This window comes from Mustela lutreola, chromosome 6 (assembly GCF_030435805.1).
Source record: "Mustela lutreola isolate mMusLut2 chromosome 6, mMusLut2.pri, whole genome shotgun sequence".
NCBI classification, from domain to species: domain Eukaryota; kingdom Metazoa; phylum Chordata; class Mammalia; order Carnivora; family Mustelidae; genus Mustela; species Mustela lutreola.
In genome coordinates, this window is record NC_081295.1 from 68,647,796 (window position 1) to 68,673,839 (window position 26,044).

Consider the following 26,044-nt stretch of genomic DNA (forward strand, 5'->3'; position numbering starts at 1 on the left):
TTATTTTAGGAGAGGGAGAATGAGATAGAGAGACAGAACAAGCAGGGGAGGAGCAGAGGAAGAGGGAAAAGCAGACTCCATTTTGAGCACGAGCCCGACTTGGGCTCCATCTCATGACAAAGAGATCAAGACCTGGGTCAAAATCAAGAGCTGGTTGCTTAACTGATCGAGCTACCCAGCTGTCCAAATCTGTAACTATTGAAAGTATTTATCTGTATATCTTTCAAAATCAACTTGCTTACCCCTCATGAAGCATGGACCACATTTGTAGAATTAATGTTTTATTTTTTTATTTTTAAAAAAATAATAAAAAATGGACATTTTTCATTTTGCCTCATCCTAAACTCTACAATCTATGAGAGGAACAACAAGGAAACCAATACAACTGGAGCCACATGAACGTGGTGGAAATTACTAGGAGTTGATGTTAGAAGGAGCAGGAGGCTGGATCATAGTGAAGCTTGTTGGCATTGCAAGAACTTGGCTTTTTACTCTGAATGAAGTGGGATGCCACTATATTTTAAAAAATTTAAAAAATTTTTTTTTTAATTTATTTGACAGAGATCACAAGTAGGCAGAGAGACAGGCAGAGAGAGAGGAGGAAGCAGGCTCCCTGCTGAGCAGAGAGCCTGATGTGGTCTCAATCCCAGGACCCTGGGATCATGACCTGAGCCAAAGGCAGAGGCTTTAACACACTGAGCCACCCAGATGCCGCTTTTTTAAAATTAAAAAAATTTTTTAAAATTAGAATTAATGTTTTAAACAATAGAAGATCGCTGACTCTTTTGGAGTCTAAATGACGTAACAGGAGCTGGACTTTAGAGAAAATTCATTTGGTGGCTATGGTGGAATGAACAACTTTGGCCATTGTGGCACATAGGGAGACAAATTTAAAGCAGAATATGGCTTGGCATAATAAATCAGAACATGAAGAGATGTTTAAAGGAAATTTTATGATGAGATGTGGGAGCAAAGGGAGAAGATAATGTCAGAAACTTGGGTTAAATAAATGACAACTATATCTAATATCTTAAACACTTTTAGCTTTCTAGAGGCACAAGGAAACCATCTCCTGAAAATGAGATTTTGGGTGATATTAGTACAAGTGTTTAGGGATGTGGACTTCACTTAAAAATGGGCACGTTCTATAAAGATGAAGAAATTGTATGACCCAAAGCCTAGCTTCTTGATTTTCAGCACACGAACACTACAACGTTAGCCAGGTTCTGGAGAGACCCAGACACTCAACTCAGTGGATGCTCATCGTTATTAAACATTTTATAATCTGTGTTTTACAAAACGGACAAATGCAATCTACATTTCAGACTATTTGATGGTCTTTCTAAGGGAAACTAGCAACTGTGGCTCCTGCTGAAATCCTTTTATAATGCAAAAGTTGAGAGTCACTGATCATGAACAAATGAACAGAATCACAAGCACGTATTTCTATTTTCCCTTGGTGTCTTGTGAGCTCTGTTAAAACTGGAGCTTGCCTAGAGTCTGTCTCTGTCTGCTCCAGCCACATACATAAGTTCTCAACAAATGGTTGTTGTGATGGCTACCTTCTAGAAGAGTTGAGTATTGGCTCTACTAATGGAAATGTTGAATTGCCAGGAAAATGTTTTATTAAAAAAAAAAAAAAAAAGAGTCCAAGAGTTTTTTGGATTGGGGTGGACTCATCTGATCAGCTCATTATGAATTGTACTTTGAGAGCAGAATGAACCTCTGAATCAGTGTCAGCAATAGCACTGCATACCTGGGTCAATCCAAATATGTACTTTCAGCTGTCCGTTTTCTTGTGCAACGTTCTTTCTTAATGTGTTGTGTAATGTATTTGTGAGAAAATACGAATAGCTGGTAGCAAGAGGGCTTTACCCTGAAAGTTTCTTCGGTGATACCACATATGAGGATCTGAGCTTATGGAAGGTCTCTAAATTTTAACTATGATTATGTCATATTTTCCAAAATACGTGGCAATATTTGCCCTCTATCCTGAGTGTGGGTGCGCTGGACACTTTTACAGCTGCAGTCTATGAACGTGCTGTTATATTACCAAACAGAACAGCAACACCAGCTCCAAAAGAAGCAGCTTCGCTCCTGATGAACAAGAACATAGATGTTTTGGAGAAAGTAGTTAGGGTGTCTGTGTGGCTCAGTTGGTTAAGCGACTGCCTTCAGCTCAGGTCATGATCCTGGAGTGCCAGGATCAAGTCCCACATTGGGCTCAGCAGGAATTTTGCTTCTCTCTCTGACCCTCTCCCCTCTCATGCTTTCTGTCTCTCATTTTCTCAAATAAATAAAATCTCAAAAAAAAAAAAAATAAACGGGCCACCAGACAGATATTATGCCCTTGCTTATGGTCGTTGGGGTACTGTAAAGGAAACTTGAAACTTGGAAAAAGTGTGGGTATTTCGGATTTATGAAGAAACTTTTTTGCTGTCACTTGTTTTGAACAGGGTGCATAGATCACTGTTACTCCAGAAGATGGAATTTATGCCTGGGTCTTCACAAGAGAGACCATTTACCCCTATCTGGAAGATATCCCAGACCCTGACGTGAACTGGATTCCATGTAGCAATTCCCCAGAGGTAATGTCATTACCCTTTGATTTTTGAACCCAAACTTGTGATACTGTAAAATACATATAACAAATCCATTAAGCTTGACTAGTTTTCTTGCTGGTAATCAATCTATGGCTCTGGACTTACAAGCCTCTAATGCCTCATAATATGTACCATCTGGCATGACGTGAGACGATGATGCTTGGTTGGTTATTTATTATAGTCTTCTTAATGAACAGTAGGTGCATATAGAGTTTTTATAATGTGCTTAATTGGGTTTCAATAAAATGAAAAAGTTGTAATATCTGGGACTTCTGATCCCAGATAAAGGAAGTTCACCCATAAACACTTGCCTCCTTTGCAGGAATGGTAAAAAAGATAAATGAGCTTATGTTTCCAAAGAGCTTCAAAGCTCTATCACTATCATGTGCAATGTGATCAGTAGAGTGAGTGGGAATTGTGAGACCACAACCCACCACCTCCTAGTTGAGTGATGTTTGGCAGATACCTATGCACTTGACCTCTTGGTTTCTTTATCCATAAAATGGAGATAGTAGACAAGACTGTCAAGTGAAGTAATACACATAGAATCTAAACACTGTTGTGCTGTCACCAACATCAGCTGTCACTGTTATCTCTTTTTAACAAAAAGAACTGGATCTGCACATCTTTGTTTTCTTGTCTGAGAGATGTAAGTAATTATTAATAGCTGTAGTTTCAGCATGACTTTCTTAGGAAAAATCTGTATAAAACTTAAAAAGGATCGAAGAAGTTACTGTAGGTGTATTTACTTTGTTAAATAGTTCATATGTAATTCCTTCAACAGGCAAAATCTATGCATTATAAAGTAATTTAATTTGCAGATTAAATTAGCAAACCTATACACATCTGCTCAGAACTATATCTGTTGAGCACACACACACAAAAGGAACGTCTTTAATAATTTTGACATTTGAAATTGACTGGGCAGTCAAGTCCAGTGCTGCAACATGGGAGCTCTACTGTGTGAGTCAGTCTCTCCCCAGGATTTTCATCTTTGGAAAAATATTCTCTGAGTGTTGTAAGGTCTGTGTTTACAGGAACCAGGTAACTATAATCCAATGTTTATTTGGTTATAAGTTTTTTTCCAGAGCAGGAAGGACTCATTATTTGCAATAATTCAAGAAGCTGATACTAAAATTCACTCTATTTTCCTGGGCTAATAAAACTGACTTTCCTAGGGCAAAGATGTCTCGAAGCCTAGTAATTAATCTCAGATGAATTATTTTAAGTTGGGAAGGTAGGTGACTAATGAAATTTTAACTTATTAGCGTCTTGCAGACATTTATTCAAATGGTAAGCTTTCAACTCTGAGTTATAAAAGAAGAAATCCAATATTTAATATAATTGTAATATTGGTTAAAAAAAGCCACCATTTCTTCCCTACTAATATTTATCTCTAAGGGAGATATTAGAGGGCCACATGCCCATCCCTGTGTATTTAAATACTATCATTTAGAATATTGACATGTCCTATACATCCTTGAGCTTTACCCTTGAGAAACTAACAGGAGAAATACCTTAATTATTTATCAGAAAAAAAGAAAGAAAGAAAGACATGTGGTAGTTTTATTGAAGGTCTTAGTGAATGTCAGCATTAACAATATTGCCCTGTTTTTCCTAAGGGCGGGAAAGAAAAGAAATGGTCTGAAGCAATAGTCATAAATCTGTCCTTTGTATTTAAAGATTAGCTCAACATGAACTGTAGAGGAGCTGAGAGATGATGGAGAGAACCCAATGGCTTCTAAAGGCAGTGAACCCATCAGTTTCCTGGGTTGTCTTCTTGTAGTTACAGAATCCATATTGGCCATTATTTTTTTATTGAGTACCTACTTGGTTCCAGGAACTGTACCTGGTACACTATACATATTATCCCATTCAATATATGTGGCAGGTGTAACTATTTCCCTTTTATTTTTTTTTTTAAGATTTTTATTTACTTATTTGACAGAGAGAGATCACAAGTAGGCAGAGAGGCAGGCAGAGAGAGAGAGGAGGAAGCAGGCTCCCTGCTGAGCAGAGAGCTGGATGCAGGACTCGATCCCAGCACCCTGAGATCATGACCCGAGCCGAAGGCAGCGGCTTAACCCACTGAGCCACCCAGGCACCCACTATTTCCCTTTTACATATCAGGGGAAGAAAGGAGGCTTAAGGTCTCATATTTATAATTAGCGTGGCAGAAATTCAAGCACAGGTAATTTCCATTTGAATCCTGTAACTTAATAGACTCTGAGTGCCTGGATGTGCCATATTATAATTGAAATTACCAGTGACCAGTGAATCCACTCCTTTGACAGAATGCTCTGGATGCTAAATTTTTTATTTTTTTCTGCATATCTGTCTCTATAACTTTTATCTTTCTTCTGCCTTTATTTTATGTTCATACATATGACTCAGTCCTTCAGATTAGAGCCTTTCAGATATTGGAAACCACCTATCATTCCACCCATTTCATCACCTCACTCCCTTATTTCTCCGATAATGCCCCCAGTGTGGATGGATTTGACACTACTTTGAGAAGCAATTTCATAGTATGTATTTATCTTGGGGCTTCTCATGAGCACCCTCTAGGGCAGGAAGGAAGCTTTTATGTTGTACTGACAGAAGAGGAAACTGAGCCAGCATAATGAAGCCCTTTTCTTTCTCTTTTCCTCCCTCCCTTCCTTCCTTTCTACCTCCCTTCCTTCCTGAAATATTTTGAGTACATCATGCTGCGTTTGCTCTCTATGGAATATAATTGACATAATATTTATTGCTTCCTAGTAAAACTATGACTTGAATTATAAAAAAGATCCTCCTCATTAGAAGAGTATGTTGGGTGCCTGGGTGGCTCAGTCCATTGAGCATCTGACTCTTGGTTTCCGCTCAGGTCATCATCTTGTGGTCATGGGATCAAGCCCTGAGTTGGGTTCTGTGCTCAGCAGGGAGTCTGCTTAAGATTTTCTCTCTCGTCTCCCTCTGCCCCTCCCCTTGCTCTCTCTCTCTCTCTCAAATAAATAAGTAAAATCTTGAAGGAGGAGGAGGAGGAGGAGGAGGAGGAGGAGGAGAGTGTGTTCTATTTCAACTCCTTCATTTAACCGTCTGGAAGCACTTTATGAGAGAAAGCATTGCTTCTCTTCTTTATCCTCTTCATCCACCTTCTTTCCTGTGCTTCAGTCTCACATGGCAGTTGAGAGTCTGGTACACTAAAATAGATTAGCTTTTAGGGGGCCTGGGCAAATCAGGTGAAGGAGTGAGAGGTACAGGCTTCCAGCTATGGAGTGAATAAGTCATGGAATAAAGGCACAGCATAGGGGATGTAGTCAGTGGTATGGTGATAGTGGTGTATGGTGCCCGATGCAGCTGCACTGGTGGTGAACACAGCATAGTGTATAGAGTTGTCCCATCGTTATTTTCTACACGTAAAACCAATGTAATATTGTGTGTCAATTATACTTCAAAAAATAAACAAAATAAAAGAGATCAGTTTTCATAAAGATGAAGATTATGTTGCTTGTGAAATGTTAGATCTTTTCTGATTAGGTTCTTAACCTAGAGCTTGTGTTCTAACTAACAGGCAAATAAAGTGCCATTTTGGAAGATTAGAAATCACTAAAATATAGTAAGCTTGAGGCAATATGTATAAGTTAGGTTTGGCTACACCCCGGTGCAACAAAGTCTCAACTGTCTGGCCAAGGGCAACTCTATCTACATTGTAGCAAATACTGGGGCAAGAAGTCATACAGTGCCAGTGACCCTCAGTGTCCTCATGGTGGTTGTTACCAATACAACACTGATGTGGTGTTTGATTCTGAGGGTGGGCTGGTGGCACGCTATCGTAAGGTGAGAATTTCTTCATTTGCTTATCTGTGGTATATGGTATGTATATATACTCTTCTGTTGAATGTGGGTGAAACAACTATAATGAATGAATTTCTTAATTATTATGTTTTAGTTGAACAGGGGTTTTTATTTGCCTTGGTCTCATATAAGGGTTCTGAGTTTGAATTAATTATTAAACAGAATATGGCAGAATATTGAAACAATGGGATAATATTCTCACAAGAATTTTAATAGTCTCTGAGAAAGAAGGCGAAATGTAGTTTCATCCATGATTTAATACCAAGGTTAGTTTTCTGGCTCAGTTTGTTAATATTTTACTAAGCTGTAGTCAGTCATTCATTCCATTAGGGCTTGTCTTTTCTTCTCTCTCTTTTTAAAATTCAAGTAAGTTCTATGCCCAGAGTGGGGCTTGAACTCATGACCTAGAGATCAAGAGCCATATGCTCTACCAACTGAGCCAGCCAGGTACCCCCATTAGGACAGTTTTTATTGCAACAATAGAAAACTCTAAACAAATTTACTTAAAAACACTCCATGTAATTTCCTTATGTTATCTGAAAAACTGTAAAACATACGAAGGGTGGCTCTAGTTTCAGATGTAGTCTATCCCTCAGAGGCTTTAAAGATGTCAACCGTTCCTCTAGCTCTCTCAGCCTGTCCTCCAGCTCTTACTCAGGCTGTCTTTTAGAGGCCACATAGTGCCCAACACAGAGCTTACATTCTGTAGCAGCAAAATTGAGAGGAAGAGCGCATTTCTTATTCTTAGAACACTGGCGAAAGGCTCATCACACCATGAGTCCAGTTAGGTTTTCTGCCGTCCTTGAGCTGATCACTGCAGGAGGGAGGATCATCTACCACCCAGACAGAGCAGGGAGGAGTCAGCTATCCTCTCTGAAGGGGAGGACATGTTGCCAGAATATGTGTAAGTACACATTGAGCCTAATCAAGACCTGAGCAAATACTCCTGAGCCCAGGCAAAGTGGAATTTGGGAACCATAATCAAGCTGGGAAAATCACAAATGGCTTACTGCTTAGCAAGGTTTCACTATGACATTGTCTAAATTCAGTTTAAATTTAAATGTACTTCATTTATATAAACTTAGCAGTATCATAGGGAGATATGGCAAAGTTAATCTTACTAACAAGAATTAGACTTCACACTGCCAGTGCTGTTGGTATTTAAAGAATATACCAATAAAAAAATCTGAAATTTGTAAGGTTCAAAATTTCAACCTGTGATGTTAAGACAGAAATACTCACTTTTTGAATATCATTTGTAGATATGATTTCATTCGTTAGTTGAGGGAAACTGATTTTTGATCAATATCATGGTAATAAAACTCACAGTGGTGGCTGGGTGTGATGCATACAAATCTTTTGTGTAATTGTTTTAAATATGTACATCAGCATGAAGGGGAAAAACTTTATGGATACAGAGCACCTCTATTTGGCAGTTTTCTTACTAATTTTCCCCTTCTTTGCTTTTTGTTAACAGTACAATCTTTTTGCACCTGAAATTCAATTTGATTTCTCCAAGGATCCAGAATTTGTGACTTTTGACCCTCCCTTTGGGAAGTCTGGCATTTTCATCAGCTTTGACCTTTTCCCCATGACCTGGTGTAGTGGTGGTTGATCTTTACGTTGACAGCGTTCTCTACCCTGTGGCATGGTACAACATGCTGCGCCTTCTCTCAGCTGTTCCCTTCCACTCTGCATGGGCCAGAGCCATGAGATTCAACCTCCTTGCTGCGAATACCCATAACACCATTGTGCACGTGACAGGTAGTTCACACCCATCCCGAACCTGCTGGCCATTACAGTCTCAGGAAATCTTCACTGATTTTCAATCCACATTTTTCTTTAATAATGCTTTTATGAGCTTTAATGTCACAAAATTAATAATAGCGTGGATTTCTGTACTGACATTATTTAAAGAACATTATCCCTGAGTACAGAAGGAGGTGGATGTTATTATCTCAATTTCATATGAGGGAAAATTGGAATTAAAGAGAAGTCAAGGGGTGCCTGGGTGGCTCAGATGATAAGGCATCTGTGTTTTGGCTCAAGTCATGATCCCAGGGTCCCTGGATGGAGCCCTGTATCGGGCTCCCTGGGAGCCTGCTTCTCCCGGTGCCTCAGCCTCTCTCTCTCTCTGTCTGTCATAAATAAATAAATAAAATATTAAAAAAAAAAAGAAAAGTCAAGTGACATAAACAAAAGGAAACAAAACAACACAAAAAACCAAGGCCAGATTTAAAGAACTGCAACAAGCATCCATTAGTCATATTGAAATATATCTTATTGAGGTGATAAAATTTATTTAAACTTAAGCAGATCTTTAGAATTTATCCTTCATAGCATCTGCATTCGAGGTAAGGCAGGCTCCTCTCTTGACTGCTTGGTTACTTGTTGATTCAGTGGAAGAAACTTAACCACAAATTAAGACAGGTCGGTGGGGAGCTAAAATTATTCTTTGTTTTTTTTTTTTTTTTTTTTTTTTTTAAAGATTTTATTTATTTATTTGACAGAGAGAGATCACAAGTAGGCAGAGAGGCAGGCAGAGAGAGAGAGAGAGGAGGAAGCAGGCCCCCTGCTGAGCAGAGAGCCCAATGCGGGGCTCGATCCCAGGACCCTGAGATCATGACCTGAGCCGAAGGCAGCGGCTTAACCCACTGAGCCACCCAGGCGCCCCTAAAATTATTCTTTGTATTTGGGGAGTTTTCTAATTGTTAAGTTGGCTGAAAAGGGGGTAGTTTACATAAAAAAGACAAGCCACCCAAGTCAATTGATAATTTCAGATCATTATGGGGGGTGCAGAGTCAAATTGGAACTATGCCAGTGTAACAAGCTATCTCCTTGATTATCCTGAAAGTGCTTACGGCTTGATATAGTTGTACCTATTTTCTAATGAAAATGATTCCATTTGTTTGAGACCATGCAAAATTTGGAACCAGTATTTGTGTGACTTTACGTTCACTTCTGTAGGGAGTGGAATCTGCTCATGGGAAGTGGTCCAAGGGAACAGAGAGTTGGCCTGCTGACTTCAGTATTGAAGTCCAGCTTCCAAATGAACCCACCTACCCAGAGGCTGTGGACTGGAGTGCTTATGCCAGAAGCTTCAAGCCTTTCTTGTCCCAGCAGTCAGATTTTCCGGGAATGACTTATTTTGGTGAGCTCACCTTCACTGAGCTTAAGAGAAACAAGGGACATTACACAGTTTGTCAGAAAGTCCTGTGTTGTCACTTAACTTACAAGATGTCTGAGAAGTGAACACATGAGATGTATGTATTAGGGGCTGTTGATGGACTGCACATGAAGATCAATATTACTTGAGGGAAAAAATGCTTCAGTGTATTAGAATAGATATTTTTATTTATTAGTTTTTTCTTTTTCTTTTTCTTTTTTTTTTAACTAGACCATCACTGCATTTCTTTAAAAATTGTGCTGGATTCAATTAGTTGGTATAATGCTAACATTGATTACTGAAGTTTTTCCCCCAGAATGCCTTATTTGTTTAGCTTTAGCAAAAACAGAATTAGTTTTCTTGGCTGCAAAAGAAAACACAAAGCAGATTGATCCATTCTTGGCCATCCAGACTCAGGAAGTTTAAAAGGCTGCAACTTCTCTGCTTTCTTGTTTTGTGTCAGGTGGCTTTAGAGCAGTTGTGTTCCAAATGGTCTTCAACTGGAGTCCAGAATAGGAACTTCATTTCTCACCACAAGGCCATTTCCCATCACGAGTCCAGAATAGGAACTTCATTTCCCATCACAAGGCAGTGCAGTCAAGATGTGTGAATGATTTATAATAGATTGGTTTTAAACAAATATCTTATTAATAATTTCAAATTAGAATTAGAAATCTTACAGGATTTTTTCCCCATCGGTGCCCTGGGATCTCGGTCATGCTGCTTTGAACAAGGAGGAAGTAGACCAGATGGAGTGACGAGCAGCAAAGCAAGGTTTACTGAATGAGAGCAAAGTGATAGTACAAAGCTCCCAAAGAATCAAGGGACCTGAGAGGGTGGGTTGCCACTGGTGTTTCTAAGTGTAGGGGTTTTTATGAACTTGTTGGCAGGCTGTTTTCATCTTATTAACCCTCCCTGCACCTGTCATCCAATCAGATTTTTTGTCACAGGGGAAAGGGTGGAGGGCTCTTTCCAGGGTGGTGTAAAATCCTTTCAAGGGTGGTTTCCTTTTAGGGTGGGGCCCTTCTCCCAGCTTGCCTTCCAACTATCCTTCATCAGAACTCTCTCTCAGGAGGCGTGGGTGGGAGGCATGGGTGGCTCAGTTGGTTAAGCTATAAGTTCCGCTCAGATCGTGATCCCAGAGTCCTGCCATCAAGCCCCACAAGGGGCTCCTGCTCAGTGGGGAGTCTGCTTCTCCCTCTCTGTGTGTTGCTCCCCTGCTTTGTGCTCTCTTTCTCTGACAAATAAACATAATCTTTCAAAAAATAAAATAAAAAAAAGTATCTCTAATTATGAGCAATGGTGCTCTGAATTTTTAAAATCTAGTTTATTGTTTTACACTTTATTAAAAAAGAGTTAATCTTGACCCACTGAATTGATTTTAGGATTCACTAATGGCTATGACCTGCAGTTTGAAAAGACTGCTTCAGAGGTGTAGGAAACAAAGGCTGACCACACCAAGATGAGCCATTTTAGCATGAAGATTATTGTGAGATAAAAAGAAATCAAAAGTCCGCAGACTCAGAAAAAGCTCTTTATCTCCCCCACAACTGCCTAAGAAGAATTCAGATAGAAGATCTCCTCTGGGAGAAGATCTATCACTGTAGATAACTCTGACTGTGTTGTAACATGAATGAAGAGTGACAGATAGGGAGGAACCAAACCCCTCACAAGGCCTATTTGAACAAATTATCTCTGTCCCTTGTTTCTGAGTGGCCCTGCAAACATTTGTTTACCAAATGGTTATTCTTTTTTTTTTTCTTCCTCTGAATTGCATTCCATCTCTTTGAAGTCCTAGACCCCTATGCCCTTCTCCTTACTTCAGAATGACATGTGTACCTCATTTCACCTGACTGCCTTTGGAATTTCCACGTCTGTGTGGATTCCCCATAAGTACAAAATTCAATTAGACTTTCTCCTGTTAATCTGTCTCATGTCAACTCAGTTCTTACTCTGACTAGAAGGACCATAAAGGGGACATGAAAGTCTTCCTCCCTGACAGATGCAACTTAACAAATTTTCCTCTATTCCTTGAGATTGTGTCTCTTCTGGAGAAAATATTTCCAAGATTTCTGACCTCTTCTATCTCTCCTTTGCTAACATAGATATGCACATTAATGAAGTGTCAAACCGCTGACCTGAGAACTTGTGGGGAGTCTGTGGGGCCAGCTTTCACCATGTTTGAAGAATTCTCCCTTAGTGGCACATTTGCCACATATTATGTTTTCCACAGATCATTCTCAGTGGAAGTCAACTTGTTCCTGAGAGACATGATGAAGTAGGAGGAATTCAGGATGATAAATTTCTTTGAGCAGATCGGGTAGACTTGGCATCATGAAAATCTTTGAAATTATGAAGCAGTTTTGCAGTGCCGTGACTCACATTATATGGCAAAACTTTAAAGGCAAGGGGGACCTATAATATGGAAGCAAAGTTGTGGTTCTAGATGTCTTTTTTTTTTTTTTTTAAGATTTTATTTATTTGTCAGAGAGAGAGGGCACAGGCAGGCAGAGGCAGAGGGAGAAGCAGGCTCCATGCTGGACAAGGAGGCAGATGTGGGACTTGATCTCAGGATGCTGGGATCATGACCCGAGCTGAAGCAGCTGTTTAACAGACTGAGCCACCCAGGCATCCCAGTTCTAGATGTCTTTAGGCTGTGATGGAAAATTTGGGGTTCATTTTTCTACATAAATGTGGGGTTGAGATCCAAGGCAATAGTAGGGATATGGAGAATTATAAAAAGAAATTACTTGTGGATAATGGCCCTTGTGTGATGTAGAAGGCCCAAGTTAAATGCACCTATAGCTTGCTTCATGGATATGTTATTTTATGAAGTTGTTATAATAGGAGCAATAATGATACTATTTCATGAGTTAAAAGAATTTTTTAATACATTTTTTTAAACCACCTCTGCCATAGTTTACTTGATGCACTTTCACCCAGCTCGCTCTCTTATTCGACCTTTAAATCTGGCACGTGGGTCTTCTGACACCGAATCCTGTGTGTGTGTTACTATTTTAGTGAGGTTGTTGGAGAAGAGCCTCTGGGCTGGAAACCAAAGCTCTGCATTGGAGTTAATCCTTTGATTTCTTTGATCAGGTTTCAGGAGATGGATGTCCCAGTGATGAAGTCCCAGAACCTAAGTCAGGTTCTGTGGGGTGAGGAGGTTCGGAGCTGATGACTAAAGAAAGAATTCTTAAGACGTCGTTGGTGCAAAAGGTGATTTATTAGAGCACGGGGACAGGGCCCGTGGGCAGGCGGAGATGCGGCTGCCCCAGGTTGTTAGGAGTGGTTGGTTATATACACAGGAGTTGGGTAGGTGAGGACAAAGGGGTGTTCAGAAGGGCTGTTGGGACAAAGAATACTATCAGAATATTGAAGGCTTAGTTACTATCAAGTAAAGACAATTGAGAGTCTCCTGGTGGAATGTTACATTCCTGCTATCAAGCATCCCTGTTAATGAGATTTAGGTTTAAAGACAATTGGGAGTCTGGTGGAATGTTACATTCCTGCTATCAAGCATCCTTGTTAATGAGATTTAGGTTTAGAAGAAATTTAACTTTATTTACTTTTCCTTCTACCTCCACCTCCTTCGGTTTTTATGGAGGGGAGGGTAACATTAGGCTTGAGGAACTGAGTTCTGTGTCTTTGGAAATTGGGTTATTGATAAGGTAACTTCTTTGTTGTAATCTCAAGGACATTTGCAAACCAAGGGAGACTCCTGTCTTGTAGGATTGTGATCTCAGCAAGTTAACTATTTATTTTATGGCAGTCAGGGGTGCCTGAGGAATGCCACACCTATGGAGGGGAGCGGATGGAAGGGGGGGTGCAAGGCGCCAGCTCTTGCTTTGTCCTCAGCCAGCCTCCTGCTCCCTCATCACCAGGAGCCAGAGCGGAGCTTCTGTGCCCGTCTGAGTTCGGGTCCTGTATGGGAGAGTGTTTGAGAAGGAGCTTCCGCACTTAGGGCAAGGACCTGGGAGATGATCATGAGCCCCTCCCCCCGGCACACTTTCAGGATTGCACTGGCAAAGAAAAGGAGAAAAAACAAAACAAAACAAAACAAAACAAAACAAAAAACCCGCTTCATGTCTGTTTAGAAGAGCTGTCACAAATTGGCCAAAACAACAAACTTAAAATTTAAAAAGCAGTGGATCTGTCTCACGTGTTTGACATTTTACATATTTGATTTAGCACAGACTCATTTGTGGGAGGTGCCTTTATCCTCCTTGGAGAGGTGACGTAAGTCTGCGTAAGCGTGGGTGTGTATATGTATTTAAATGGAATATATATTTAAATAGAGGGGCGCCTTAGAAAACTTATGTATTAACTATTCTAATGAATGCAAATGTCTTTCTATCATTTGTCAGCACACCAGGGTGAACACCAAATATGCAGAGGGTAATTGATCCTAGCTGACTAAGACACAGAAAGTTGAAAAACAAGGTCCTCTTGTAATTATGAATAACTTTTTAAAAAGTTATGAATAACTTTTTAAACTAGTTAAAAGTGTGGCATTATCTCTTTATTCCACTCTTAAGTTGTACTTGTATGGAAATTAGTTACTTAGAATGGAAATAAAAAAAAATAAATGACCTCCTTCAGACCACACCCTGTTCCCTTCTGACATTGTTCTATTGTAAAAGAAAGCCTCACCCTGGATACTCAGATTTGTGGCAGTCTGAGCTAGCCAGGGAGCCTCCATATCAAGGGCCACCCTCTCACCTTTCCCCTAGTCACTGTTGGTGCCTCAGTCCCAGGGTCCTCAGCTCTTTTTCTCTCCATTGGTCACTGATTAACTCTGGGAAGAGATAAACAGGACGGCTGGGGAGCTCTCGGGTTCATGTGGGAGTGGTTGAGGTTCCCTTGGAGGTGGAGACACCTTTTTCTCACAAAGGATAGGACGATTGCTCTCCTAGACTTTTCCCAGATGTTTATTTCCATTCCATTTAATTCTTCACAGTTCTGGTAGGCTAGAGATATTCTGGTCAGCAGATATAGCCCTTATCTCTGCTCCCATCAAGTCAGGATTCTCTATCCAGGGGCTATGATACTCAGATCCTAAAAGCCCCGTGCTGGTTCTAGGCTTCTTTCCTCTGTCTTCTAGACTGTTGTCTGGTGGCTACATTGGTACATGACGGTCCCAACCTCCTCATCACCCGTCGGCACCCCCAGGCACTGCTACTTCCTCTCTCTAGCCCCGGAAACTGCAGAATCACCTGATCCGGATGGTTTCCCAGCTTAATCACCATGACTAAACAACCAAGCTGCCTCTCTGCAACTTATTTGGATCCTTATCTTTTCACACCGCAAGCTTTTTTATTACTTCTAGCTATCTTATCTCCGCCCCTCTCGCCTACCCCTCTCATTTTATTTACCGGGACTTATATATGAAGACCTCTGACACACCACAATCCCCAGAGCAGAATCCCTACATTCTTTCTTTGGAGAGACAAGTTATTCTGGCTTCAACTAGTATTTCTGAGGCAGCAGAGTATAATTCACAGGTGAGCAAAAATAATTTTTAAATTTCTTTTCTCTTTATGGGAGCCAGTTCAAGCCAGAGAATAATGGTTAGGGGTAATGTTAAAAAAAATTAGAAAGTTTTATTAGGTCCTATGGCAAATCTATAGATACACACATAGGTATTTTTCTTACACTGTACCTGACTGTATCAGTTGGATTAATGTCCATAAGGAAGCCGCAAGTGTGCTAGTCATTAAATATTACTAAGTACCAAGAAGTCAGCTGAGTCAATTTAAACATCATGTTGGCTTCGTTTGATGATTCTTGAATCTGACAGCATTTCGCCTCTTAAAAAGTTCCGTTGAGTTTTCGAAAAGGGAAGGTTTTTGAAGGCAGAGAGGGAGTGAAAAAAGAAATTATTATCAAAACAATGCATTATTTTAGGCAAGGTGGCTCTCCTAAGGAGAACTTAAAGATTAATTCCTGGAGTGGGCACCCGGGGAAATTCTAGGTTGGCTGGTTAAAAAGTCCACATTTTTCTGGGAGAAGCTGAAGCTGCAGTGATGTTAGACATTAAGTCTTAGTTGATTTAGAATAAACGACTCCATTTTGGGCCTGTTGTGTTTTTAACAATTTAATATCTAGGCATATATATTTATAGCAACCCAGAGGCACATTTCTCATCTTTTACCATACAGAACACACAGTGACTCTCACTCAGTTCTGACAACACAATCCCTATGTGTTTCCCACACCATTAATTGTCCGACACTGGCTGTTGGCGGGGGGAGGGGGGGTCCTATAATTCAGCTCTATTCTGACAATGTGTACCTGGAGAGCGTGTCAGGTCAAACAGGTGAAGGGTCAGTCCCTCAGTCCCACAAAACTGCCTTCTCCCTACTTTAGATCCCAGTTGTGAGCCCAGATTGTGTCACCTGTGCATCTGACTGCCTGGCTATGGAACGGAGGGTCCAAGGACCCCCCTCTTTCAGTTTGGTTAATTTGTTGTAGGGGCTCACAGAACTCACACATTTTACTGACTGGATTACCAGTGTTACTCTTTTTTCTTTTTTTTTTTTTTTAAGATTTTATTTATTTATTTGTCAGAGAGAGCGAGAGCGAGCACAGGCAGACAGAGTGGAAGGCAGAGTCAGAGGGAGAAGCAGGCTCCCTGCGGAGCAAGGAGCCGGATGCGGTACTCGATCCCAGGACGCTGGGACCATGACCTGAGCCGAAGGCAGCTGCTTAACCAACTGAGCCACCCAGGCGTCCCAAGGATTACCAGTGTTAAAAAACAAAAATCGACGTGGTAACTTTGAAGATCTAATTTGTCTTTTTAAATGATCCAGGAATCAGGCAGACAGCATCCCATCTAGCAAGCAGAGGGGAGCTCCCCTGAGCTCAACAAGAGACAGGTTTTTTAAAATTATTATTAATATTTTAATATAATTTTTAAAAAGATTTTTTTAAGATTTCATTTATTTATTTGTCAGAGAGAGAGAGAGAGCACAAGCAGAGGCAGAGGGGAGAGACAGGCTCCCTGCCAAGCAAGCAGCCTGATGTGGGACTTGATCCCAGGATGCTGGGATCATGATCTGAGCCAAAGTCAGCTGCTTAACCGACTGAGCCACCCAGGTGTCCCAAGAGACAGGTTTTTAAAGGCAGGGAAGGGGTATCAAAATAAAGAATGTATTAGCAAGGAATTCATTGTTTAGGCAAGGTTGCCCCCTTAAGGGGGAATAATAGGGACCTATCAGAAAATGTTCTAGAATTGACCAGGAAATTCATTGTTGACTGGTGAAAGGTTACATTCGTGGGGGTATTACAATTGCATTTAGGTTAAATGTTTAGTCTTGGTTTATTGACTTGGAGCTTTTACCTAAGTAATGCCATTTTGGGCTGGTGGTTTTCTTTCCAACAATCCCCTCCTTTTGATCAGATTTTCAGTTTAACTGAGAGACAAGATCAAAATTTAAGGCATGAATGCCACTCATAGCTACTGCTCTGAGAGGTTCTTGAAACTTTTGCTGATCCCTTGTGTGGCTTTCACAGATCATGACCTTTGTCTCTGGGATATTTAGAGGTTATGAATTCAGGTTTATATTTTTTAAATCAGTTATCCTTGGTTCCTTTTCTGATGTGCTGCATTTAAAGCTTTTGAAAGAATATAATGTACCAGGAAGATTATTCTGATTACTACAAGTGAGATAATTCTCATTGTTTGGAGTGGGCTTTGAAGCCGTGGTTCCTAATGCAAAACAAGAATTCTAAGAATTCTTGGGACATTTTTACTACAAAAAGGTACCTTTATTAAGCATGGCAACAGAACCCATGGGCAGAAAGAGATGCACTTGTGATTGTGACATGTGATTTTGATTATATATTTTGGAGTTGGGAGGCAGTAGAGGTGGTAACAAGTCTCTGAAGGGATATCTGATGTTAAAGAAGACTTCAAGGATCCTGGAAGTCTGGTTGTTGTCAAGCTAAGGATGCTTTTAGTCTCGGGCAAAATGGCAAAGCGGGCAAAGCGTTAATATTAAAGCAGCTATGAGTTCCTTGAGGAATGTCACACTCTGCATGCCCAGGTATTTATCAATGGGCTGCAAGTGATAGGGAAATTTAATTTTATTTACATTTCCCCTACCTTTGTTCTCCTCCTTGGTCCCTAAGAGCCAATCCAATCAAAAATCAAGTTAAAAAGGGAGACCCCATGGAGGGAGTCACTTTGTTAAGCCAAACAGCTTGCTTTGTGAATTGTATATGATTGATTGAGTTTTAACTTCCCTAGAAGTGTTAATCCGGACTAAAGTTGTATCCAACAGATAACTGAGGGCTATTCTATTATCAAGAACAACTTTGGCCAGAGTGCCTAAGGATCCTAGTTGGGCAGCTGTTGCTTCGCAGTGGTTTCAAGAATTAAGGAGAAGTTCCCCATCAAAGCCTTGTTTATATTTATACCCTTGCCCAGGAAGTAGGAACCTGCCCAAAGGAGTGAATCCTGAATCCTGAAAGCCTCCTGGTAGATCTTTTCTAACTTGATTATGTGAATTCAGGGGAGTCAATCGATGAGGTGGAGTGGCTCAGATTTCAGGTTCCTAGTGTGAAATAAATAGTTTGCTCTAAATTCAAGAGGTTACTGTAAGGACCTATTTAGAAACTGTCCCTATTCCCCTTCCCCCCAGGGGATTTACTTGGAGACAAGTCCCGGAAACCAGCTTCAGGTAACAAAGCCCAGATACAAAGGTGGGTCAGGCAGGTGGAGACTTCCGATCAGTGGTGGTGGTGGGGGGGATGCGTGCTGTCTCCCTGGTTACCAAGGAGTATGGGCCCCGCCCTTTGGGAGCCTTTTGGGCACCAATCCCAATCAAGATGTAATAGGCTGGTTCAAATGTCTGCTAGGGTAAATTGTAACTCAATTGGTCACCTAGCATCACTCACTGTGTCACTCACTGTGAGTTTCCTCACAGTGTGGAGTTTCCTGTGTGTGTTACAATCTCATTGGCCACCTGTGCGTGTCCAGGCCTGACTGCATGGCCTTTGCCCTTAAAAGCTGTCTGTGAAACAGAGAAGGATCACCTTCTCTTGTAAGAGGTGCGGCCCCAAACGTTGGGTTAGATTCTTGATGCTTGGCGCGAAATAAAGCTTTGCTTGACCTTCGCTTTGTATCAGTCTTGCTCCTTTAATCACAGACCCATTATTGGGGCATAACAGTTACTCATCTTAGCAATGGCCTGGGGGATAAAGATGAGGATGTAACCTTTCCAGGCCAATGCCAGAGTGAAGGAAGGGAAAAGAAGGGGTTTCAGTGTTCGGTTTAAGTAGGAAGTCTTGATCTGGCTTCTTGGCCAGAGCAGTATACCTCAGTGTCAGCTACTTTTCTTCCTTGTCAGTTTGATTCGGAGGTCTCCAGTGTCTGCACAGGACCAGGTGTCAGGTGGAGTCTTTTTTTACCTGTGCGACTTGTACCCAAGGCTGAATACATTCTAGTTTTGCAGCAGTGTTAGTGGTCAGGAACACTTGGTAAGGTTCTTTCCAGAGGGGCTTGAGGTCTTCCTCTTATGATGTGTTCAGAATACTTGGTCACCAAGCCCTAAATTGTGATAAACAAGATCCTTTGAAATGGCACCTGGGAAGGCTTCTCCAACCCATTGATGACAGGCTTGAGCATAAGGCATTAGAGACTTAGAGTAGTGGTCATCTAGCATGAGACAAGGGATCAGCAGGAGGTTATATTTGATAGAATTCCAGGTCGGCAAGGTTTTCATTAAGGCCCATATGATTGACCCAGTGAAATGGGTGCCTTGATCACTGGAGATTATAGGAGATACAGTAAGTGGGAATCACATTTTTTAGTAGGTCCCCTCCCATTGTGAGAGCATCGGTCTTGTGGTAGAAAAAGGCTTCAACCCATCTGGAAAAACATGCATACAGTAACAAGGACATACTGATAACCCATACTTAGTGACAATTGAATGAGGTCTAGCTGCAGGTAGGTGTTCAAAGGGTCTACAGCGAGGAGGTTTGAGGACACTGGAGACAAAAATCAGTTTTTCCGGATTATGGATCTGACAAATGTTACTGGCAGACTGGTTGTTTTGTTTTGTTTTCAGTTTTATAGACATTTCTCCACGAATGGCTATAACTCAAGTCATCATCTTAAATGCCTTACCGTGGATAAAGGAATGCAAAAATCAGAAAAGAGGGTTTTCAAGGAGCTGGGAAAAAGCAAGCAGCCACCTTGGGTTTCCCATAGCCCCGTCTATTCATTTAATTTACAGTCATTGTTTACCCATCTCATTTTCTCCAATTAAGGAGCAGACTATTGCCACGTATAAGGAGATCAGGTTGGCAAAAGCCTGGCAGCGAGGAGCCATTTTTGTAGAAGCAGAATGGACCTCATCTGAGTGTATTACAATCATTATAGATTCTGTTGCTGCTGCATTTCAATGGAAGTCAGCTGATCACATATTCAGAGTTCCAAAGATTCCTTTTTCACAAAATTTCTACAATTTTTTTTACACTCTGATTTTGTCCTAAGTTTTCCCTCTTTAAATAGCCAGGCTCACTTTAGGACAAAAGTACTTTGTTTTTCCTTAACAAAAATGCTATCTCTATTCATCATAATTTTTTTCTTAAAAAATGCATCTTTCTTTGCATATAAACTTACTTTCCCTTATTATTTCCAGTGGTCTAATAAATTATTACATTTACTAGAATTTTTAAGTCTTAGAAATCTCAATTTCTAGTAAAAATTAAGTAGTAAATGAACTGTCCCTTTAACCACAATTCTTTAGATTTGCAAATTTATGAATATATCTCATAATATTTAGAAGCATATGCCTTTTTAAATCTTCCAGTATAGTGCAAACAGTTCCAGATATCTTTTAGTTTCTCTGTAATTAGAAGCCAAAAATAGATAAGACTAAGTTTAGTAATCAATGTTTTAGTATTTTGTAACAGGATTTTTTTCTGTTGGTGCCCCTGGTTCTTGGTCACACCACTTCGCTGAATGAAGAGGTAGACTAGACAGAGTGGTGGGCAGCAAAGCAAGATTTATTGAGCTGTAGCAAAGTGGTAGCACAAGGCTCCTGAGGAGAGAAGAGACCTGAGAGAGTTGCCACCAGAGTTTCTTTTTTTTTTTTTTTTTTTGCTTGTTTTTAATTTTTTTTATTTATTTGAGAGTGAAACAGTGAGAGAGGAACATAAGCACAGAGAGTGTGGGAGGGAGAAACAGGCTTCCTACTAGGTAGGGAACCCCACTGTGGGGCTCGATCCCAGAACTGGGACCATGATCTGATAGCAGATGCATAACAACTGAGCCACCCAGACTGAGCCACCCAGATGGGAGTTTCTGCTTCTAGGGGTTTTTATGGGCTTGTTGTCAGACTGTTTTAATCTGATTAACCCTCCCTGTATCTGTCATCCAGTCAGGTTTTTGTCACATGGAAAGGGTGGAGGTCTCCCTACAGGGTATAAAATCCTTTCAAGGGTGGTTTCCTCTTAGGGCAGGGGCCATTTGTTCCTGCCTGTTCTCCTTCATCAGTTTTACTTGGAAGTGATCTAGATATTTAACTTAACTCATCATTTAACCTAACTATGCAAGATTTTAAGGTTTTAGGTTACCAGTAGGATTTGAGAAAACAATTTGAAGGGTTACCTAAAATTTTCTTACTTATGTCTATTAAATTAACTTGCTATTAACAATTATGCTTAGATTACTCAAAAACTATTCAGTCATTCTTCCAAGCTATTTTTCTTTTGAATAGTCTGTAAAAGAGATAACATTGACTTATGACTTTTAAGTAAATGCAGGTAGAATAAAAGTTTGTTTTATTGCTGATAACTCTAAAGACATGTCTATTTTAATTAAACCAATAATCTTAAACAAACTTTAAAATTGAATCTTTTTCCAGATCATATGAACTTAAAAAAACCATTTGGGTTAGTTTCTTTTTGATAGGTTTAGAATGGTTAATCCTTATTAGCACTTGTCTTCAACTAACAGAGCTCTTTTGAAAATTAGCAATACCATCCAGAGGTAGAAGAATATCTCACATTTGTTTATTTTATTTTTTTTTCATTTTTTAAAAGATTTTATTTATTTGCGAGAGAGAACGAGAGAATACACACAAGCAGGCAGAGAGAAAGGCAGAGGCAGTGAGAGAAGCAGGTTCTCTGCCAAGCAAGGAGCTTAATACAGGACTCTATCCCAGGACCCTGGGATCATGACCTGAGCTGAAGGCAGTGGCTTAACCAACTGAGCCACCCAGGCGTCCCAATATCTCATATTTATAACAAACCCACAAACACATGAATGCAAGAACATTATCGTTACAAATGTTGGGGAATATTTTTAAGATTTGTACTTGTCCCTGGAATTCATCTTAAAGCTGTGCTAGAATCTGGGCACAAGAGACTTTAGCAGTTTATTTTATTTTTTGTTTATTTTTAAAGAATTTTTAATTTATTTGTCAGAAAGAGAGAGAGCTCTCGCTGGCACAGCAGGGGGAGGGGCTGGCAGAGGAGGAAGCAGGCTCCCCGCTGAGGAAAGAGCCCCATGTGGGACTTGATGGAAGAACCCTGGGATCATGACCTGAGTGAAAGGGGACCCTTAACCCACTGAGCCACCCAGCGTCCCTAGCAATTTATTTTTAAAAAGACCTCTCTCTCTCTTTTTTCTCCCTCCCCCTTCAGTCTCAGGTGATAGTGGGCTGTATTTACATTGCTTTTAGGATGTTTACATAACTTTAAGGCCAAGAGAAAAATAAGTTCTTCCAAGAAGAACTTTGGTTTTCTAAGGCCAGTAATTTATAGTGTGTTTCAGATAAACAAGGGAAGTTTGGGGATTGGTCAAAGAATAGGTGAATCTTGAATTGCCTGTATGCTGATTTTTGTTTCGTAAAATAAGGATGGTGTTTTCGGTTCCTCAAAAAATTGGGTTATAATTTAAATGACATCTTCTGTCCATTCACCTATCCTACTACATTATCTTCAATTTGTTGCTTTCCCTCTGTGTATGTAGTTTTGTTGGTTTTTAATTCTAGTATAATTAGCATACAGTGTTATTAGTTTTAGGTGTGTAATACAATGATTCAACAATTTTGTACATTGCTCAGTGCTCATTATGTTAAAAATACTTTCACCTGTTTAACCCACCCCTCTACCATCAGTTTGTTTTCTATATTTAAGAGTGGGTTTTTTTTTTTTTTTTTGGTCTCTTTTTTTCTTTGTTCATTTGTTCTGTTTATCAAATTTCCACATGAATGAAATCACATACTGTTTGTTTTTCTTGACCTGCCTCATTCCACTTAGCATTATACCTTCTGGATTCATCCATGTTGTTGCTAATGGCAAGATTTCATTCCTTTTTATGGCTAAGTAACACTTGTGCCTGTGTATACACACCACTTCTTTCACAATTCATTCATCCACGGACTAGGGCTGCTTCCATAATGTGGCTATTGTAAATGGTGCTGCTGAGTACATAGTTTCACTTTTAAATATTTCTGAGAGGATTGAGAAACACTCCGCCAGTGTCTGTCAGATCCCCAAAGAGGATGCAAAGGATATCATGTTGCACAAATCCAGAGTGACTCCCAAAGGCAACCAAAAGAAAGAAAGAACTTGCCAGTACCAGGCAAGGAGAAAGTCAAGCCTAGTTATGCAAAACGGGACAAGCAGGAAGGCCATTGCTCTCTCTGGGAGAGAGGAGAACGATCCACAGTGGGCTTGAATATGAAAATGTAGGGACAACAGTGAGATTTTCTTTTCCTCTCCAGACTGGGCACGGCAGACAGAGATTCAAAAGAATAGATTCTGGTAAGAGTTTTCATCCTTCACTGGCTTTTGACAGTTTATCCAGGATCCTGTCTGTAAGCTCTGTTACCCACCAGAGTTTTCTCTTAGCTGTTTAAGGAAATAATATAGCAACTTACCAGAAAAGTCCTCAGTTTCTTCCACTCTGGGAGGGGGACCTCAATGGGAGCCCTTCTTTGAAGGTAGATGTGGGAGTATCTGTAAAACCATTAACTGGCAGGCTTTTGCTTAGAATTATGTCTCTTTCCAGAGTGGAAAAACAACTCAGACAGATGATTAGTAGAATGAGTACTCAAAGGCAGATAGAGGTGAACCTTAGGAGTTCTTTTGTTGTCTGTATGTCAGGGAGCAAGACTTTCCTGTCCCTTTCAAGGCTCATCTAGTATATTGGGAATTAAACTGATACGAAAATTAACAGTAGAAAATCAGATTTCATTTCGGATATATGGGGAATCCACACGCATGTGAAGTTTCCAAAGAATCAGGCAGAATGAGGTATGTATGTCATTCTGCAGGAAGGGGGGGTTCTGGGATTTCAAAGCAAAGGAATGTAATTCACAGGAATATGAAAAAGAGTAAATGGCTGGTAAACATGTTTGCTGGACCACTCAGAAAAAAGGAGACCTGGGGAACTTTGACCCGATGGTCCTACAAGTTTCCTCCCTGTCTGCCACACCTAGTTCTTGTTACAACGTGCAGTTATCTATGGTGATCTCACTCTTGCTGGAGCAGATTATCTAAATTCTTGTTATGCAGTTGTGGGGGAGGTAAAGGGCTGTTCCTGAATCTGCTGGCTTTTGATGACTTTTTGGGTAAGATTTTATTTATTTGATAAAGAGAGAGATGGCTTGAGAGGGAACATAACCAGGGGAAGTGGGAGAGAGAGAAGCCGACTCCTGTAGCAGGGAGCCTGATGGGCTCCATCCCAGAACCCCAAGACCATGACCTGAGCCGAAGGCAGATGCTTAACAACTGAATCACCCAGCTGCCCCTTTTGATTACTTTTTAGACTCAAACTAATTTTCATGCAAAAGTGGCCCATGTTGGGGCTGCCGGCCTTTTGCCCCTATACTTCCTTCCTCTGAAACTTACCTGAAGTTTCACATATTAAAAGTTGAGTTGGTAGATTCTTTGATCCTGTTGAGCCAGTGTCTGTCCAGGCAAGAAGTCCAGTTTAGCTAAACTCCTTTCAAGAGGCGGTGATGCAGGTGTGTTCTCAAAGTTAGGCCTATGGCTCAAGAAATTAGGTATTAAATAAGAGGCATTTTTATAGAAACAAAAGAAAAACAATGGTTAATGGTTAGATCCTGTTATAAACCAATTTCTGAGTTTTAATGGTAGCTGGTCAAGAAGATGTCAGGCTATGTTTCTGAGTGACCCCCAGAGAAAGAGGCATGAAGATTATTTATAAATGAGCTATTGTGGTGATTTCTCTGAAATTTATATCAAGTTGTTTATATTCCATTTGTAGACCTTTGGGAAAAAGAGCCATTTTAGTTTTTAAATGATTCCAAGTCATAAATATGAGAGAAAAATTAAAACATGTTAGTTTGGAGACTGGTAGCTAGGCTAATTTTCATTAGCCTTCTAGGACACTAGAAGAAATCAGGATCTAGTCCAGTTTATAAGGAGGAGTATTAAAACCTAACATTTATGAAGGTGTGTCGAGGAAAAAGAATTTCTTCTGCTATCCAAGGTCCTTCTAGCTGGACTAAGAATCAAATTGACATGAGACAGACAAACAGACAAAAATCAAATTTAACTTCATACATACATGGGTCCACAGAGGCATGAAATTCCATAGACTTACATGAAACTTATATGAGTTAAGAAGAGGGGTAGGGGCCTGAGGATAGAGAGGTGAGAAAACCATCAGCAGGAAGTTGAGATGTTTGGAAAACAAAACTTGTCCTTTTATGCAGATGGATTTATTAGGTAAAGAGAAATCTCCATTAATACCTGTTTTCCTAGTACAGGGAGGCAGTTAAGGGGGAAGATAAAGAGTTTTCCTGAATCTGCTGGGTTTTGATGGCTTTTAACTCAAAGTAATATTCATGCCAAAGTGGTCTCTCTTGGGGCAGCCTGCGCTTAGCCCCTACAGGTACTTCTTATATATTAAAATTTTCATTAGCCTTTTGCAATGGATCTTTCAATGAAGCTGTTGGAATTTTGAAACTTTCTGGAGGCTTCTTCTTGCCAGTTAAAACAGGTAGCCCATTCTGTTTACCTTGGGAGCCCTTGCTTTCAAGTGCATTCCTTAGATGACCGTATTTAACTGAAATGTTCTATCAGGGCCCTGATAATTCTGTCTTGTTTTTAGTAAAACTTTACCATTTCTGTAGATAATCACAGCTCCTGGCACCATAGTTTTGTTTGTAGACATAAAGTAAGCAAGTGCCAGAAGGTAGCATGCTTGACTCTTACGATTTTAAGGATCCCATTAACTAAGCTTTTGTTTACACAAAACAAGCAAACATGGGTTCCCGAATGCAAAGGCAATAACCAAAAATCATCATTGTGGACTGGCCAGGAAAAGGCTGTGTCCACCACCTGCAATTCCCAGCATGGACTAAGCCAGTGACATCGATTATGGAGACTGCAGACTGGAACTGGGGAAAGGACTAAACCAGCACACCACAGTCCATGGGGACTGCAGGTG

The 26,044-nt window shown here is 40.3% G+C and overlaps 1 protein-coding gene and 1 pseudogene across 1 annotated transcript in view; both read left to right on the plus strand.

Annotated features, from left to right (window-relative positions):
- The first annotated feature begins 1,943 nt into the window (after positions 1-1,943).
- Positions 1,944-10,032, plus strand: LOC131834605 (vascular non-inflammatory molecule 3-like; annotated as a pseudogene).
- A 4,561-nt stretch (positions 10,033-14,593) lies between these two features.
- Positions 14,594-26,044, plus strand: part of LOC131833787 (pantetheinase) — a 48,527-nt gene continuing 37,076 nt past the window's right edge. Inside the window, exon 1 of the mRNA XM_059177523.1 lies at positions 14,594-15,110. The gene's annotated coding sequence lies outside the window, so the exon portion shown is untranslated. The remainder of the gene's footprint in view (positions 15,111-26,044) is intronic.